General features: G+C 39.1%; 1 pseudogene; it reads right to left on the bottom strand.

The window, feature by feature from the left end:
* Positions 1-4,668: 4,668 nt before the first annotated feature.
* LOC101724895 (sal-like protein 4 pseudogene) overlaps positions 4,669-18,195 on the bottom strand; it is a 47,848-nt pseudogene continuing 34,321 nt past the window's right edge.

Genomic DNA, 18,195 nt, shown 5'->3' with positions numbered 1-18,195 from the left:
AAAATGGGAATATAAAAGAGGACTAGAAAAATCAGAATATGATCGCTCTGCAGTGCTAAACTTCACTTGGGCTGCAGCCTGCTGGGGGAAAGAGGGCCGTCATCTTGGAGTTTGCTGCAAAAATGTTTCACACAAACCTCTTTTGGTTGGCAAAGGGATCTTTACACATAACATTACACTTGGCTTCTGTGATCTCTGGAGAATGCCATTAATCAATGCTTGATGTTAGATGGAGGAAAGATGGTAAATAAGTATACTCTCGACTTGGAGGCTGCTGATCTGGACTGCAGTATAATTATGAAGTAGGTTTAATTTTTTCTTCTGTGTTATTTTATTAGTATATGTTTACAGTACATGAAGTTTGCAGTGATCTTGGGGAATGGGTACATGTACACATTACAGTTTGTTTCTTTTTTAAATCCTTTTCCCACCCACCTCCTGCTCTCTGCCTCTAAATCCCTTTTTCTAAATTTCATTCTGTTTGTTATTACTATTCTATTAGCTCATGTTTATGATATATAATGTTTACATTTCTTGAGGTTATTAGATTCCTGTACATGGCGTATTTTAATTCTTCTTACATTTCCTTCCCCTCCTCCTCTGTCTCTTGGACCCCTTACAATTTGCAAGAGATCCACCCCCTTGTTTTCTTCTATTCATCCTTTATTTTGCTGTTTGTTTGTAATTTGCCTTACTCAAATGAGAGATACCATACAGTATTTAACGTTGTGTCTGATTTATTTGACCCAACATTATATTTTCCAGATGCATCCATTTACTTACAAATATCATGAATTTATCTTTCTTTATAAATGAATAGTATTCCAATACGTATAGATATTGTTTTTTCTTTATCCATTCTTCAGTTGATGGGCATACAGTTTGCTTCCAGGACATAGCTATTATGAATTGTGCTGCTATAAATATTGCATATATCACTGTAGTATCATGTCTTTAGCTTGTTGGGGAAGATACCTAGAAGGGAAATACCTGGATCATATGGAATTTCTAATTTTAGTTCTTTGAGAAATCTCCATACAGTTTTCCATAATGGTTGCACTACTTTACATTCCCATCAACAATGTGGGAGTGTTCCTTTTTCACCTTAGCCAATTTGTTATTCTTTGACTTCTTAATGATAGCCATTATTTCTGGTATAATATTGAATCATAGCATTGTTTTAATTTGCATTTCTTAACTACCTCAACCATACAGTGGGGAAATCCCATTAACAGCATCATGATCTTATTCCTTTATTTCTGGTCCACTTTCGGATATGAGAATGTTCTACAAGTTATATTTAGTTTTTAGTCTTAGTCACCTTAACATTAATCTCTGTATGTTGTCAAATTAATCTCATCTCTTCAGTATAGACAGTGCTGGCTCAAAGTTCTTGTCAGAGTTCCCTCAGTTTTTTCTGTAAAAAGATAGAGAGCAAGCTGGGCAAAGGGGTGTGTGCCTGTAATCCCAGGACTATGGGACACTGAACCAGGAGGATTACAAGTTTGAGCTTAGTCCGGGCAATTTAGTGACACACTAATAAGTAGTCTCAAAAAATTAGAAAAGGTTCAGGGATATAATTTGGTGTTCTAGGTTCAATCCCCAGTTCTGAAAACACACACACACACACACACACACACACACACACACACAAACAGCAAATGCTTGGGCTTTGCAGCCCACCCTGATCAACTCTGCCAACTAGTATAAGAACAGCCACAGACAACAAATAAATGAATAAATATTGCGGTGTTCTAATAATTGTTTACTCACAAACATTGAAAAATTTCATAAAAGTTTTACCTGTCAAGACAATTTTTTTTTAAACTTGGCTAATAGGTGAAACAGAAGTAGGCATGACTTAGCCCAAAAGCCATAATTTTCATGTTGTTGCTCTGGTGGCATGGATTTAGAGATGTATGGTGTTTGGTCCAATTTTTACACAACTGATTACTTACTCCTCTGTGTTAATGTCTTCTATCTGGAGACCAGGGGAGATAGTTTTCCTTACAGCAGCCCACAGCCCATTAGCTATGTTCTTTTTTTTGCTGGTCAGCATTCCTCAGGCTAGCAGGAATGGAAGCAATAAACACTGTTTTGGCTCATCCAAATCTTTTCAGTACTCACCATTCTCATGTAAATTGACCAACTTCTAGCCACATATTTCTCATTTGAGGTCTCTTTCTGGTTGCCAGGTCTTACTCTTCCCATGTAGTAGTTGGCTGGAAGTCCTTAAAAATTCTGTTCCCCAAGTATAACTCTCAAACAGTGATTGACAGGAATTGGTAAATGAATAGATTTCCCTCATGGGTAATACTAACATATGTTCCACATTGTCTCAGAGCTCCCCAGGAAGGATTTAGGTCCAGCTGTCTGTCTTCAGTGGTAACTTCTTGATAATTCATTCTCTAATGATTCCTTTTTCTTTCTCTGCTTCACTTCTTCACCCCCTGAGCAAGATTACTCCTTAGTAAACCACTTGAACTTGAATCTTCATCTTATGGTCTTCTTCTAGGGGAATCCAAACTAAAGACATGGATACACAGACCCTCTGGGTCAGCCTATGGGATGCATGATGGGAGCTTTGGAAGTCCTGAAAAGGTTAGAAGATAATGTTGCAAATGTTTGAGACCTGTCATTGAGAGAAGGGATTTGATTTAAACTCATGCTACTCTAGAAGGCAGAATTAGGATGATGAACTGAATGTTATAGAAAGGAACTGCTCAGAAAAGAGAGAGAAGTTTTTGATCATATTTATCATGAATTAGATTGGTCTATTCTGTGAGCCAGTAACATATCCAAATGAAAATAACTGGTGACTTCTTTCTTTTTCATTAATTAAATTTTTGGTACAATTTAGATATACATAATGATCACATTCATCATATGGAATTTGTGCCTGTACATAATATATCTTGATTCTTATTTTTTCTCATTCCCCTCCCCTCCCTTCTACTCCTCTTCCCCTTCTTATTTATAAGAGCTTTGTTTCCGAGTGGTGACTTCTTAATAGGGATATTAAATAGTATGCAATCACATGACTAGTGTTAAACTGTCCTATAGTTTAAGGTTCATTCATATTCTTAAGTTCTTGAATCTTTTTTTTTTTTGGTGGTAGGGGAAACATTCAAAATTTATTTTCTAATAGACAGCATCAGCAGGTACAACTACTGGAATCTCTGTAGATCATACATTCACAAGGCGTTCTTAGCTCAACAGTGAGAAAGCCACTGGGGTGTTCTTGTAACAGTATTTACTTCACAGTATAAACAGGTACTATTATTATGTTCCTTTACAATTCTGGAAGGAAAGACACAACTTGGCAAAAACATGTTTTTGGATCCTAAAGTCATGTGTAATAACTAAGAGACAAAGCTTGGAATAACAATCTTGATCCACATTTCAATAAGGGGCTTCAACAGCATGAAAGACTTCTTCACCAGTAGTTGGGTCTCTTTTCTCCTTCCTTGTTAAACTGCTAGAGCAATGTTTCATCATCTGCTCAGTATTCAATCATCTGCTCAATAAAGGGAGATTTTAAAAAAGGAATCAAAGACATCTTGAACGTGCAGCTGTTCCCACCAGTATGTCAACTTTTAGGTTTAAGACAGAGCCTGGAAAACTTTAGTGGTCATAAAATAGGAAAATAGAGATTAGAGCTACAAAAATAAAAAAATAAACAAGGAAGATAAAATAAAGCTTTCACACCCAGGACTTGCCTATTCCAACTCTGTTGTCTTCATGCAATTCCCAAGGGGAGAGGTCTTCATTATTACTTGGTTTAAATTGCACTAAGGAAATAGAAGTAAAGAAAAAAAAAGCCATGAAATTGTAATAAAAAGGTTCCATCTTCTTTGAGTTTCAAGAATGAAAATGCAGTTCTTCAAAGCAGAGCATCCACTGGCAAACCCTGAGTCACCTGAGAAGGTATCTTTGAGGTGTGGGGAGTGGTTAGCATTCTGGGGGCTCCAGATGGGCTGTATGTAAATAAGAAGCAGCACACACTCGGGCTCCCTAAGGACTAAAGTAAATCCACTCCAGGGCATCTACTTAAGATCCTAAGGTAGAAGGAATTTTGTTAATTCTGCAAACTTGTTTTTTTTTTTCCTTTCTTTTAAATACATTCAACAAAACAACATGAAACAAAAGATGATAAAGGTTTGGGGGAGCCACATCAAACTGGCCCCTTAATAGATGGCAGACCTTTGTCCATTTACCTGTATGGAGTTAGCATGGAAGTAGGCAATACCTCGGCACCCAGGATTAGGCTAACTAGTTGGATTTTCCATTGTGGTTCAGTAAGTTCCAACTATCATACCTTGACACAGGTGACAGTCTTCAGAAAGAGTCACCACAGGTTGTACAAAGTTTCTATGTATATAGTTTGTTGCAAGTAATAAAGCTATTTTGCAAGACCCACTTCTTTCCATATGTAAAAAAAAAAAAGTCTAGTCTTTGTTTTTGCATGAATTTTTTTGGATTTTGCCATTTTTGTTTGTTTTCATTTTTATGCAAAGCAGCACAACCACAATTGTGATTGTAGGACTAGCCCAGGTTGGGTCACAACCAAAAATATCATTGCATATCAGGAAAAAAAAGCAAACTGGAGACCTGGGTTCCCTCTGAATTCCCATCTGAATTCTCTTTCCATGAGACTTCGTCTTGAGCTTAGCTCACTATGATCTTGTTTCCTTCCAGGAAGTGAGGGAATTGGTGTTTGGCAACACCAACAGTAACACCTAGTTTTTCTGGGTCAGCGCTGACCTCAGAGTGGGAGCAGTCCATCTTGGAGACTTGGGGATGAGGTGTTACTCATACTGGAGCTGGCCCCCAAGGGCACAGGCATTGTGGGGCTCCTGCTCCTCTGGATCACCGAGATCTCATCAGTCTTCATGGACAGGTGAGCATGCTAGTGTACTGCTCCCACACTACCGGGCATGCACCAAGGGCAACAGGATCTCCTTGGGAAACATTTCCAGCACTCTGAATCTGTACCCACAGAGCTATGGTGTTCTTGATGGCCAGCTTCCTCCCATGGCGAGCCAAGCTGTTGCTGGAGTCGTGCGTCATGTAGTGGACCTTCAGGCTGCCTTTGGTGGTAAACACTCGCCTACATACTTTTCACAGGAAAGGCTTCTCTCCAGTTTGCATCTGACCTTGGATCTGCAGGGCCCTGGCCCATGAGAAGTTCTTCCCGCACCAGGTGCAAGCTTGTTTCCTGGCTTGCTTGGGGTGTGCTCAGATAAGTGTTGAAGGGAGACTGCTATGATCTCCCATCTCAGGGGTGCTCTTCTTGGAGCTCTCAGCTTTGATCCCAGTATCAGGGGACCATGACTTGATGCTTTCTGCTTGGCCACTAGCAGGGGGATGTGCCTGGGAGGACATGGTTTCCATGCATCTGGGCTTCGGCTCTGATACTCCTAGTCACCCACACGTGAGAAGTCGTCATTGATCCACCCCTCACTCTCCACTGAGCTGTCCTCTCAGCTGCTCTGGTGCTGTAGGCCCAAAGTACAGTACGCACCTTCAGACATCTTGTCAAGCCACCACTGAGAGCCCCAGACTGTGCGATGCCATGTGGATGCTGGGAGGGTTGTGGACACTTTGGAGGAGCTGCCGGGGCCATCATGGGAGCCAATTTCATCTACATCCATGCTTTCCACAACATTGTCTTGGCAGATGCCACCTGTGCCACTGTTCTCACTGATCATGGTACTCAGGATCTGTAAAGTCACAGGGACTCCCCGTCAGGGGTGTGTTCAGCATCTGGCCACCCATGTGCAAGGGAGTATGTTGCTGCAGCATGACACTGTTGGTGAATTTCTGGCACATGGGTCACAAGTGCTGTGGTCTTCAAGTACGAGTTGGTTCTGAGATCCCCAAGGTACGTTTTCAAGCTGCCCTTGGCGGAAAAGCCCAGGCCACACACTTTACACTGGAATGGCCTCTCTTTGGTGTGGGTTCGGTAAGGCATCTTGAGGGAGCTCTGGCCACTTAAGACTCATTGGGGTTGCTGGTGGCCTTGTTGATGTTCTCAATGAGCTGCTGCAATTTCAGGCTCTCTGACCATGGTTTGCGGGGGGACTTCCTCAGAAGCCACCAACCCTGGGAAGATTATGGTTGGGCCCTACCCCAGGTACTGTGGGTCTACTCTCACTTTTTGGGGAAGGCTGAGGCTGCAGGTTGCTGTGCAGTGGGCCACCCATGAAGTCCTTAGGGTTAGTCCTTGGGAGGATATGTTGAGGTAACCCTATAGGAGGGGTCCCTGTTACAAGCATAGGTTTGCTGTCTAAAAAGATTGGATTCATCTGTGGGGGCAGTGACACAGAGTGCATAGGGTACTCCATTGCCTGCCACCACTTTGTCCTGGAATTCAGCAAACAGCTGAGTGTCTGCCTTTACCTAGGGGAAGACAGTGACAGTGCACCTTCAGTTTGCCCTTGGTGGTAAAGCAATGACAACAGACAGAGCATGCTCTCTCCAGTACGGGTGCCTGCAAGGAGCTATCAGTCCCCAAAACCTTGCTACAGTACTTATGCTTATGCCTACAGAGGACTGCCTCATCTTTGGGTTTGACATCATCTGTGGAGATGTTGAGTGGCTGGCTCTCCTTTCCCTTTCTAGTACCACAGTGGAGAAAGACCTCTAGAAGACCACAGAGCCCAGGGCCTAAAGTAGCAAAGGCCCTGGAAAGTGAGACATGACATCTGGGAGCACCTGAGTCCCATCCGGCTTCATGGTGAAGAATGGCAGCCCTGAGGACAGAGCCATTGGTGGGAGGGACGTTGGAGTGAAGGAGCTTGGCTGGTTTCTGGGCATCCAGAGACAGACCTTGGCTTCAGCCTCTTGGCTGAGCAAGGCTATGGTGGCCTACACTTTCTGGGACACATGGCCGCCTAGGGTCTTCAGCATGTCAGCACCTGGAACACCCAAGTGGAGGATACGTGTGGCCCACATATTCACCTGGACATCTATCTGCTCCATGAGCTGGATCTGCTTCTGTACTGCACTGGTTCACTGCCCCCTTGGTGCCCCGGCAGGCCTGCAGAGTCACATTAGCGTTGGTCACTGCCTTTGGGTAAACGGCTTATGTCCTGTGGGGTGGGTGGCAGAGTGGTCTCTGCCTTCAAGTATGCTAGACTCTGCCTGGCTTCTCCTTCACATCCCCTGTGCTGCCACGGTTCCCCTTGTGGCCATCTGTACTACTTGGATTTGGTGGCTGGTGGGTCAGCGCAGGTTGGGAGAAGTCCTCTGAAGGCACTGGCCCCGCATCATTGTTCATGATGAGAACAGGTGGATTTTAGTGCAATTTTCCTTCTATTCCAGGAACTCTGAATAAAGAACTCAACACAGCGCTTGTCACAGACATGGGTCTCCTCCCGATGAGGCCTCTTTCCTGTGGCTTTGTCTCCATTCACTTTATAGCCCTTCCCGGAGTGGTTCATTGGGTCACCTGACTCCCCTGCTGCCTGCACCCCTGAGGCCGCATCTGCAAGCTCTTGGGCCCACTGCTGTGGAGGCTTGCCCTGGTCCTCCTTGGAGTCACTGTCCCTTCCTGGATCTTGAAATTATGTAATGAAAATCCTGGAGCACCTGAAAAAATGGAAAACCCAATGTTGAGAATGGATGCATCACAGAAACATCACAATTTAGTTATGATGATAGAATTTAGGAAATTGCTCATTATCCAGTCGTTCAAGCTGATTTCACAGGATAGTTTCCCCAGGGCTCTGAAATTGTTGATGTGAACAGTGACTCATGGCCTAGTCTAACACAGCTTCATACTTGCAGAGAAATTGACCTAGACTTAGGCAACCACAATCTCCCCCAGGAAGAATTATGGCACAGTTACCTGTTTTTCCAGTGACTTTTCATCCTTACTCTGAGAGAAAACTCTAAGCAAAAAATAAAATATTGTATTGCTTTCAAACTTATGTTAATCACTTATTGAATATACTTCTTTACCTACCACTACCAATTTCAAGTCTTGGTCACATGGGTAGATCTTATTAGTGTTATACTCTGAAGAGACTCAGCTGATTTAGGCCCCTTGTTAATTGGTCTTTCTTTCTCTCTAGAGAGTGAAATTTTAAAATTATATTTGGGAAATGGCAAGGTTGATGCACATCAAGGTTTACCAGAAAGTATCAGAATGAGAAAAAATATCATTTAGAGTCTTCAGCAGTGGGGAGATATTTCCAGGGAATGTCAGAGCAAAACCTCATGTGTCGGTGTCATGGAAGGGAATAAGGGTTACCGCACAAGCAGTTGTCAGCTCGCCATCATTCTTGTCTCAGTTCTGTTCTGATTTCACTGGGCAACAACAGACAAATCAGTCCCTTCACTTCTGTTTCATTTTTCCAACTGTTAAGTGAAGGGATGGCCTACTACTTGCTAAGATCTCTTCAGATTTGAAATTGTGCAATATAGAATTGTGTTTATTATGGTTCTTATCCAAAGTATTTTTCCTATATATTTACTTAACTGTGTGCAACGTTACACACATAACAACTATGTGAATACATATACACACATTAAATATCTATCTTTACACATATATAAATGAATATTTGTGCTCATATAAATATATATGTATGCAAAATATACACAAATCATGTACATGTCTATATATTTGTGTGTTAATACAGGTGTCTGCAATCTGTCAATATCTGTTTATGTCTATATATATAGATAGCTATGAATCTCTCTGTATGTATAGTAAAGTAAGAAAGGAGACTTAGGAATGCCTAGTGGAGGGAAGATACAATGTAAAAATAAGGTAGAAGTAGGAAAAAGAGTAGCTCCAACTTCATCAGTCGATGAAAGCTTCCAGAAGTAAGTACTATTCTATCAATTATTTGAGTGAAAAATATGCAACTTTTATTCATTGATAGTGATGGGAAGTTTATTGGTAAACCACTAGCACAAAAAATATTCAAAAGCAAGCTTATATATGGGTGGAACAACCCTTTAAGATGACTGTATTAAAGGCAACATGACAGCGTTTTAAGAGATTTTTATGGTTCAGTTAGAAGACAATTTTAGTATTCATTGTGTTTTAGTAATCTACTTTTGCTTAGCACTTATTTTCACTCAAGTTCAAAGAATAAATGGAAATTTGGAAAGTAAATAAGGTGTATTAGGAAAATATGTGCTAGAAAAAAAAAGATGTAGTTTCTGGCTTCAAGAACCTGATAGCATGCTAAAGAATACTTATTAAAAAAAGATTAATTATTAAAATGTGTACTACATGATGAAGATCAAGGTAACTAGGTAGAGATAGAGGAGGGAGAAACATGAAAAGAGTAGATAATTAATGCTTGAAGATGAGTAACAGGCCACTAGGTGGGTACAAGGGGCCATAAAGAGTCAGTGTTGGTGGACATGAAGTGAGGGGCAGAGTGTGCCTGCAGAGAGCGTGGAAACATTGGCCTGAAAAGTGAAAGTGCTATGTTAATGACCCTGGAGTTTACCATATGTTAGGCAGGGAAGTGCCCTGATCTTACTAATTTGCGTCTGTGGAAGGCTACTTTGGAGGAAAGCAGACTAAAAATAGGGTGACGAAAGCTATTCACCATCCACTAGATGAGAAAAAGGGAAGGTCAGAATACAAGCAAAATGTGAGGATAGAGAGAAGAGGGACGTATTGACTTCCTGTGGACACTGTAAAAAATTACCGCTAACTTGGGGTTTTAAGATAGCAGAATATTATCCTTTCACAGTTTTGGAGGACGGTTTAAAATCAAGGTGTCAACAGGATCATCTAGCTTCTTCCCTCTCCTAAATTCGGGTGGCTGTCTTTGACTTGGGTCACATTATTCTGTTCTCTACCTTTGTATTCATATCACCTTGTCCTCGACTAATGTGAAATCTTTCTGTGTCTTTCTCTTTATAGTAACTTGGAATGCCATGCGGGACTAAGTGATCCAGGATGGTCTTCTCACCTCATGATCTTTAACCTGATCATATTTGTAAAGATCTTTTGCCAAGTAATTCAATATTTATAGGTTCCACAAATCCAGAAATCATGTTGTTGACATATATTTGGAGATATCATTTATCCTATTAAAAGAATATTTATATTTACATTTGGATGGAAAGATTGTGAGATCAGAAAGATCATGGAGAAAAGATGTCAGGTCTGATATGTACATATCTACCTTACATTACTGAGTACATAACTATGCTACCAACTGAAATAGAAAATACTAAAAGGGGCCAGGGATTTAGCTCAGTGGCAACGTGCATGGTCCTGAGTTCGATCTCTGGTACTGGAAAAAAAAAGAAAATACTAAAGGAAGGATAGGTTTTAAATTATGATGATGGATCTGATTTTGGACCTAATGTTTTAAAATTCTGGATGGTGATATAAGTAAAGACATGTGAGTCTGAAGTTTAAGAAAGAGGTCTCTCAGAAGACATTTATTTGGTAGCCACCATGTGTACCTGAACCTTAGAGCCAATGTGACTTCTAATAGTAATAGTTGACATTTCCTGGCTCCCAGGTCTTGTGTGAAGTGCACTTATATATCCTGGAATCCTCACAACCACCCTGTGAGTTAGGTTCTGTAATTCTCCTGATGGACAGCTGCTAAGGCCCATGGAAGAGGTTTTACTCTAAAAGACAAAACTAATCAGTGGCAGAACTTGCATCAAGTATAGGTCCATTTGGGTCTTGAATATGATTCCAGTCAGTCTCAGATACTGTTCCCTTTCCAAGGGTAACTGAATAGTGAATGGAGGGAGTGGGAGGGAAAAGAATATCTACATCCATGGGCAAATGTACAGGTTAGGATTAGTCAAATGGAATTAATATGACAAAATGAAAAAATGGAAACAGAGTCTTTGTAAAAAGGGAGGGATGAAGGGGTTGAAGGGAGGGCAGGGGAAGGGGGAAAAATAAGAACCAAGGGAGTATGTAAAGGTGCATATCTCCAATGATGAATGTCATTACATTTTACACCTAAAATGTACCAATAAAAGGATGTACAAAAAAAAAAGGATTAGTTGATAAAGAAAGACACAGACTCATGGTTAACAGAGAGTAAGTATAAATCAGATAATTTTTAAGGGACTTGTAAGGCCTCAGTATGTTTCTTGTATGAGGGGGAAGATCCTCATAAGAAAGCATTGAGCATTTAGGGCATGGATATTTTTGACTAAGTACCACAAGGGAGTGGGAAAGAAGAATTTAAAGGTGCTGGTGGTTATACTGGCCCTTCTCATAGTCTCAGTTTCTTTTTTTTTTAATTGAAAAAATCTAGACAATAAATCATCACTTATAGAAGAGTAGTGCATAATAAAAGCAATAAAGTTCTGGGAGCATTTTATAAACTGTTAATTACCATAATAATTACTGGGTTTTTGGCCTTAAAATGGATATCTAGAGAAGACAAATTGATTGGAAAAAGCACACAAAGAAAGTAGTAGTTTTCTAAGCTGCACTTGGCAAGAGATAAATGGGAAGTGAGTGGATCTTAAAGCATAGAACTGTGTTTTTTGGGAAAATTAAGTGGCAGATGACCATGAGTTTCATTCCTCTTGCTTTTTCTTATCTCCTATCACAAGATAAATCCATCCCAGGAAATTTCCAGCTGAGAATTTAAGAGGCAGTATCAGCTTTTGTGCAGATATATGCTAGATGGAAACATGATTGGATTAGGTGTGCAGATAAATGTGTAACAAAGGGCTCTTTAGGTGGGAAAGCCCTGGTGTAATTTTTCTGGATGCCCATGGAAAAAAATACCTCCAAAGTGGAATGGGAAATAAATGTATACTGTCAGCTCTTCTCAGCCTAACAGGGCCACACACCATCCACCACACTCCAGCATGCCATCGGGTGTGTCTAAAGCAAATTTATGATTTAGAAACTTAATATTTTGATTCTCCTTTTCAGAGATGGGAAACAGGCTTAGTAAGGTGGGAAATCATGCTTTAACTTTATACTGCTAGCACATGGGAAAAACAAGTTAAACTGAAGCTACATATGCCGTCCATTATGTGGCATATTTTATCTTTACTTCTGATTCAAATGGTGAGATTCCAAATCCTACATTTTTTCTTTTTAATATCTATGGTAACTTTTAGTTATTCACTTCTAGTTATGCCAACTTCACTTCATGGGAAGTGTAATTTCTGTTTTTAATAAGGGTCCACAGGTAAATCTTTTCAGCTTAGATTTTAGGTAAAGTAAGACATCAAAGAATGAAGACAAACATTTGTTCGTAGAGTTGAATTTGATACAGAAGAAAACAACTCAGGTTAAAATAGTCTGCCTAACACATAATCCAGGGGAGATAGATATATATGCACATCCAGTGACAGGTCATATTTGGTTAAGATGGGTCTTTTATTTTGACACTTAAGGAATTAAGGAGCATAGAGGAATATGTCACCTCTGAAACAAGTTCGCTCGAAAGTAGAAAAGAAAGGGGTGGCTACTTACCTCCAATTATTATTTCTAAACTCAACAGTCATATAAATCTTTCCACCTCTGTTTGTAGATGACTTAATCCAAATCCATCTCAAAGTCTTACAAAAAACAGAAGAAAAATTCATTTTACGAGAACATTATTACATTGATAACAAAACAATAAAAGGCATTGTGAAAAGAAAGAACAATATCTCATGCAAAAATATTTAACAAAATACTAGTAAGCTGTATCCAGTAACATCTGAAAGGGATTATAGACTGTACGCAAGTGGGACTAATCCCAACAATGCAAGGATGGTTATGTATATATATATTATATCATAATGCATATATATGCTCCTTAATGCATAATAATGCATTATATGGAAAAGAAACACAATATTACTTTGATAGATGCAGAAAAAATATTTGACTAAATCCAATATCTTTTCATGATAAACACATTCACCAAAATAAAAGAAAGGAAAATCATCCATAAAGTGCTCATGAAACTTCCTTCCCATGAAACATAACACTAGACTTAGAGAACAATCCCCTTAGGTAGGAATTTGGTGAATCACATGGATTTTTCTGACACTCACTTGAAAGTGCCAGCAGATACTTTATAGAGGTGGGACAGTTATTAAAATAGAAGAATAAAGGGGAGAAACTTGAAGCACACTTGATTGGACTGCATGACATAACAAAGTTACATAGATCTTGTCTTGAGTTCTGGCTTTATTTATTAGCTCTTTCAGTTGAGGCATCTTCAACTCTATGAGATTCTCATCAGTATTGTGAATACAGTAATATTTATTTCCCATGATTGCTACAGAATCAGAGTTAATATGTGTCAAGAATCTAGCATGTGCCAGGCTTGGATTAGACATGCCATAATGTTAGTTATACTATTATCAACAATTGTGGAGACAAGCAAGTTGAGAAGGAAGGGATTGGCTAAGGAGATCCCTTCAGAAGAAATGGAATGGAACAGGAATCAAAAAAGATCAAAGAACTATGGGCCTCTATTTTCATGGCAATTTGTACATTTGTAGGCAAGTCATGAACCTAGCTCCAGCCATCACTTCCCTCATCTGTAAAATGGAACAGGTGAGTTAATAAATCTTTGTAATGTTTTTAACTTAAAATTTAGCTCCCAAAAAGTGGGATGTGAGAGGGCAAGAGAGAAAACACCAAGTACAACCTTTGAGTATAATTGTAGACCTTGTTTGAATACACAATCCAATTTGCTTCCACCAAATTTAACTTAGGAAAGAACATTCATGGAACATCACACTACTTTTTGGCTCTAAAAGGCTTCCAGATTGTGTCTAATTATAAACCACTTTCTGGAGGCCAAAGAGGTGCCTGTGGACAGCTTGATGATACATCTTTCAGCACACATAACTCTTCTTGTCATCTCAGGAGGAAGAACGTGAGCATGTCAAGCTTCCTCCTCCAGAGTTGTCAATCTGGCACCCATCAGCAGCATCTGATTCATTATAAAATATTTAATTCTTTTGAGATGATTTGGCACAATGTCCAGAGAGAGGGAAGGAATGCTTCAAGGGAGACAGAAAAGGCTATTTTGCAGGAGGGCTTCTGCTTGGTTTAGAATCCAAAAGGCTTTCTCAGAAGGAAGCCAAACTTGGGTTTCCTACATCATCAGTATAACTGCATTATTTTGAAACAAGTCAGCTATCATGTTAGGAACCCATGGAATGCCCATTCCTTACATTTCTGTAAGATTGTCTCTTGTGAGGAGCAGTACTTTCATTAATCCTTGGTAGCCCCACATATTTAAAGTCAGAATTAAGGAACAGATCATTTTGTAGAACTGTTCCACACTCAAGATTTCAAACTGAAGAATCCATCTTTGTAATCTTGACCTTAAAAGAACTTTGTTAGCTTCCCACACCTAACAGATGATGTTCAAATCCTTACTCCCGGAGATCAATTGTCATCTGCTGCCTTCAGTCTAATTTCCCCACATCAAGACATTTTCATCACTCTGAACTCATCGTGACTCTTGGCTCTATGTTCACCTTGTTCTGGAATTTCTTTTCTTAATATCTCTACTTCAGAGTTTTTCAACCTTAAAACTGATTACATTACAGAACAGGTAATTCTTTGTTGAGGAAGCAGCTTATGCACATCAGTATGTTTTACAGCGTTTCTGGCTTCAACCCACTAGATGCTAGTAGTGCACTCCAAATTGTGACAAATAAGATGTTTCCTGGGGAGGAGTGGTAAAAATACTCCTGAGTGAGAGCCACTGATCAAATTTAGATGCTACTATTCTGTAGACTCTTTTCCAATTTACCTACAGAACCGAACTTATTTCCTCCCTGTGCCTTCATTATAACTATGGTTAGAAGTGCAGCGTTATAGTTATTTCAGTAGATGCTTGTCTACTAAACTAGAATGAACTCCTCTACAGTGAGGACTTCGTCTTATTCACCATTGTATTCTCATGGCCTCCCACAGCATTTTAAACTGGAACTATGATTAGCAATCAAAACCTGTTAATTTATGCTACAAGGGTGTGATCAAAATATATGATGAGTATTTAAAAATTATTACACACTGCCATTAACCCCCTTCAAAATATTCCTCTTCTGTTTGAGCACATTTATCCCATCATTTTTTTCCACTTTCTGAAGAAGTTCTGGAAGTCCTTTTTCATGAGTGTCTTTATGAGCTGTAATCAAAAATACAGTGAATGCTGCTGTTGAGTGCCATCCAGTGGAAAGGTAGGCTGATAAAAACATTACAATGCAACCTTACTCAACTTATTCATCAGATCTGGCATCTTGAGACTTCTGACTCTTTCCCAAAGTCAAAATTAGCATGAAAGGTAAATGATTTGAACTTATATATAGATTTATTACAGTACCAGTCAAAATACAAACAGCATTCTTCAGAGAACTAGAAAATATATTAAAATTTATATGGAACCAGAAATGACCTAGAATAGCAAAAGAAATCCAGGGCAACAAGAGCAAAAATCAGAAGAAATAACAATCCTGGATTTCAAGTTATGTTACAAACCTATAGTGATAAAAACAATATGGTGCGTGGACAAAAACAGACATCAATAGAATGAATAGAACAGAATATAGGATGCAGAAATGTCTCTAGGCTCATTCAAACAATCTGAGCTTTGTTGAATGGGCCAAAAATATATGCTGGAGAAAAGATAGCCTCTTTAGCAAATGGTGCTGTGGACACTGGGTGTACACATATAGAAGATTGAATGTAGACCCATATCTCTCACCATGCAGTAAAATAAAATCAAAATGGTTCAAAGACCTTTATATTAAAATAATAACACAAAACATGCTGGAAGACAAAATAAGTAAAACTCATATATATCTTGAAGATATAGGTATAGGGAAAGACTTTCTGAATAGAACCTCAACTGAATAAAAATAACATCAAGAATCAATGAGTGGAATCATAGGAAACCACTGAAATGGTGAAGAGAAAACCTACAGAATAGGAAAACAATTGCCAGATATTCTTTGGGCAGAGCACTATATCTAGAATAAATAAATAACTCAAATGATTAGATCTACCTCCCAAAAAACAGTCAAAAAGTGGACAACTGAAATGAATAGATACTTCTAAGAAGTACAAATGACCACTAACTACATGAAAAAATGTTCAACATCTTTGGCTATATTGAAATGCAAATTAAAATGACACTAAGATTCCATCTCACTTTGGAAAGAGTGGCTATCATCAAGAACTCAAAACACAACAAATATTGGCAAGGCTCTGGAGAAAGGAGTGCTGCTACATGGTGAAAATGTGAACTAGTTGAAGCATGTTATGATTTATATATAGATGCTCTCCTCCAAAGCTTCACACGCTCAAAGACAGGACTTTTCACAGATGATTGGATTATGGGGACTCATAGCTGGCTTGCTATAGGAGGTGAGGGGTCTCATAGGAACAGGTGAGTCACTGGGCTGTGGCTTTTAAGGGTTTATCTCCCTGCCTTATTAGCCCTTTGCTCTGCTCCTGTCAGCCATGTCTGAGCATCTCCTCTCGGCCATATCGCTCTGTCATGCCTTCCTGCCTCGGAGCCAGCTGACTGTAGACTGGAACCTCCACAAATTGGGATCCAAAATAAACCTCTCCTTCCTCAAGTTGTGGGAGTCAGGTCTTTTGTCTTGGCAATGGGGTAGTAACTAAGATAAACCACTATGTAAAACAGTATGGGGATTCCTCAAAAAACTAAAAATTGTAATTGTATTCAACCCAGTTATTCTCCTTTGGGGCATCTTCCCAAAAGAGTTAAAGACAGCATATTACAATGGTACATGCATAACCATCTTTATAGTAGCACTACGAATAACAGCTAAATCTTGGAAGTGGCCTTTATGTTCATCAACAGATGAATGGATAAAGAAAATGTAGTATATATACACAGTGGAGTCCTAGTCACACATAAAGAAGGAAAAATTTCAGTCATTTGTGGGAAAATGAATGTACCTTGAGACCACAATGCTAAGTGAAATAAATCAGACACAAATGATTAAATATTGCATTGTTTCTCTTATAGAAGAAACCCAAAGTATGAATAATTTAAGGCACAAAATAAAAATTAGATAATAGGAAACAGGAAAGTAGTCCTTTTGCAGACAGAAAGGGGACCTAGAGTGATAGAGAGAGGAGACTGTGAGAAAGGGAAGGGAAAGTAAAAAAGATCATGATGCTATATGTACATGTATCACTCCCACAAGCATGCAATACTACTACTATTAATAAAAGGAAGGTAAACATTTTGGATCAATTCAAGACATCAAGCCAGCCACCAAAGTGCAACTATAGACACTCAAGAGAGAGGACTTCCAGAACTGCTTCAGAAAGTGGCAAGAACAATGGGGTAAATGTGTTGGAAGCATGCAGAAGTATTTTTAAGGGGATTCATGACAATGTATCTTTTACTGTAATAATAATTTTTTAAAAAATTTAAACATTCATTATATTTTTCACTCATACCTTTAATTTATAACCCTCCTATCAAGTAGAAAGAGCAAGTATTATTTTTTCATTATGAAGATCAATTTTTCCATTAGGTGGATGCATTTTCAATAGTATGTGATAGGAAGAAACTTAAATTGGGCTAGGAAAAAGAAGATACAACAGCTCATGTATATAGAGAAATCTGGATTTGGACTTCAGTTACAGCTTGATACAGATGAATAGATCCTAGAAAAGGAAAACAATCACAGTTACTACAGTTTAGAAGTCCAGAAACTTGATTGTAGAAGATGAAGAAATTTCAGGAAACCATACCAAACCATAGTCAGACTGGGGATTGAGGACGGGAGAAAATAACTCCATGGATTTCCACGCTTTCTTAATTCAGTTTTCCTAGTTTCTCTGTCAGTAGAGAAAATAGTGTCTTTGAGATGAGGACTCAGGTGATAGGAATGGATTTCTATTATCTTTCATGTCACAGAAAAATACCAACAGTACACCGACCTTCACATTCTGTTTAAAGTGACATGTTTTTGTTTGTTTTTTAGGTCAGGGGAACCTAAAATAAGGAATATTATAGTTCTAGCTACATCTATCCTCAGGAATAACTTAATTATGCAATAATTCTGTTATTCCTTGATCATTTTCACCCAAATTTAATGCCTGTATTTTGAATCTTGAACTGATCACTGGGCTAACAGTAAGTCACATTCTCCTTCTCTTTGCTGCCATGGAAGGTATAAGAATATCAGATTCATTTCTTCTTACAGTTTTGTTTTCTGAGGGAAATA

This window comes from Heterocephalus glaber, unplaced genomic scaffold (genome assembly GCF_053883595.1).
Source record: "Heterocephalus glaber isolate CG9 unplaced genomic scaffold, H.glaber_assembly_v1.0 deba00001479, whole genome shotgun sequence".
Taxonomy (NCBI): domain Eukaryota; kingdom Metazoa; phylum Chordata; class Mammalia; order Rodentia; family Bathyergidae; genus Heterocephalus; species Heterocephalus glaber.
This window is presented reverse-complemented; position numbering and strand designations above follow the sequence as displayed.